The sequence below is a fragment of the Chrysochloris asiatica genome, unplaced genomic scaffold (genome assembly GCF_000296735.1).
Source record: "Chrysochloris asiatica unplaced genomic scaffold, ChrAsi1.0 scaffold00012, whole genome shotgun sequence".
Classification (NCBI taxonomy): Eukaryota; Metazoa; Chordata; class Mammalia; order Afrosoricida; family Chrysochloridae; genus Chrysochloris; species Chrysochloris asiatica.
The window spans coordinates 23,950,411-23,952,136 of NW_006408530.1; the positions used below are offsets into that span (position 1 = coordinate 23,950,411).

The following is a 1,726-nucleotide window of genomic DNA, read 5'->3' on the forward strand; positions in this document are numbered from 1 at the left end:
ATAGTAAAAATGCATTTTCCAATATTTCCAAATCTTCAGTACACTTGTCTAAATTTGTCCAATCTACATGTCCATCTCAAGCTTTAGTGTTTCAGGTAAGTATGTATACTTTTTTGACATTTCCATTTGGATATTCCATGGAAACCTAAACTGTACTTGTCTAAAATTGCAATGAATTCCATTTGCCATCAAGTTCTGTTAACTTTTATCTTCTACACAATTCTATCAATCTACCTCTCATTACTTTTACTGTTTATACTCTATTGTGCTATTATATTGTTCAGTAAGCTCAGAACTGATCTTGTAACTTCAACAAAGGCAGTAATTATTTTTCATTTAAAGATTTTTTATTTTAAATCTTGGTAAAATACCTTTTATACTTTGAAAATAAATTGGAGACTTCAAATCTTTGGGGGTATTTCTTTTGTATAAAGTCCAAACTTTTTGATACATCTCTTTTTAAATAGGCCACATGTAACTTTTCAGTCTCAAACCTTTGCTTAAGCCACTTTGTTCTCACTTTCAACCTCAGTTTATCAAATACTTCCTCTTCTATTTCATTCCTAGCTTTGACCTGACCTCTCTGTTGAAATCTCCTTTTTCCTACTGTAACCTCACTAAATGTTATCCATCCTTCCCTGATGCTACAAATAGGCTAGATCTTTCTGTTTTATGACCCTTATCATCCAGTACATACGTATATTTATTTTATTATTATTAATATCTTTGCTTGTATACCCACTAGCTGTATTTTTTTTTTTTTTTATGAGACTGTATAATGACTCCATTGTTCATTATACTTTAGTTCTGTCAAGGTAGGGACCAGTTGTGTTTTGTATAATTGTCTATCCCCAGGACTTAGAACAATGTCTTGTACAGAATAAGTAGCTGGTGGTGATCACTTCTTTTCTCTTAAGCAATGATATATAAGTATTCTGGACTTTAAAGCTTTATATTGCAACCCAATATGCCCAGTCCTTGCTTATAAACATAGTTAGGTTCTAAAGATTAGGTCGTTATTTGAAAATTGTTATTAGACAATAGAGGATGACTATATCACTATACAACTACCAGATTACATCATTACAAACTACCACAGTACATCAGTATATACCTGCCAAACCACTGAGACTCATGGCTCAGCAAAGTTGACATATAACCTTAGCCATCACAGCCAGCATTATTCTTGCACTTTACTTCAGTGTTCATTACTGCCAGGCATATACTGTTAATGCACACAGTTGTCAAAAATAGACTTTTTAATATTACAGTAAATATGAAATGCCAAATAACAAGATAATTGATAGGTGAGGAGCAGGTATGCTGTGTTTCTTACATTGCTAGCTTGCTTTGTTTAAAAGTTTTTCTGAAAAGAAAACATTTTCTCTTAGTGTTTATATATGACTTTTGGAATAGAAGACAAGTGATCCCATGATGATCCCCTACAGATATGTTAGATAAGCAAACATAAGGAATACATATTTAATATAAAACCACACCTATATGAAACACCAAATAAACCTCATAAAAATCTTCAACTTTCTTTCTTTTGAAACATTATGTGTTATATGTACTCTTTCCAATAGTATCATTTGCTTCACTTTCTTGCCAAATACTATACACATCAGTTAGAATATTTGTTGTTGTTGTCAGGTGCCATCGAGTCGGAACCGACTCATAGCGACTCCATGCACAGCAGAACGAAACAATGTTCGATCCTGGGCCA

The 1,726-nt window shown here is 32.7% G+C and overlaps 1 protein-coding gene across 1 annotated transcript in view; it reads left to right on the forward strand.

Moving 5' to 3' along the window:
• LRP1B (low density lipoprotein receptor-related protein 1B) overlaps nt 1–1,726 on the forward strand; it is a 2,342,762-nt gene that overhangs the window by 1,603,267 nt on the left and 737,769 nt on the right. The window lies entirely within an intron of this gene.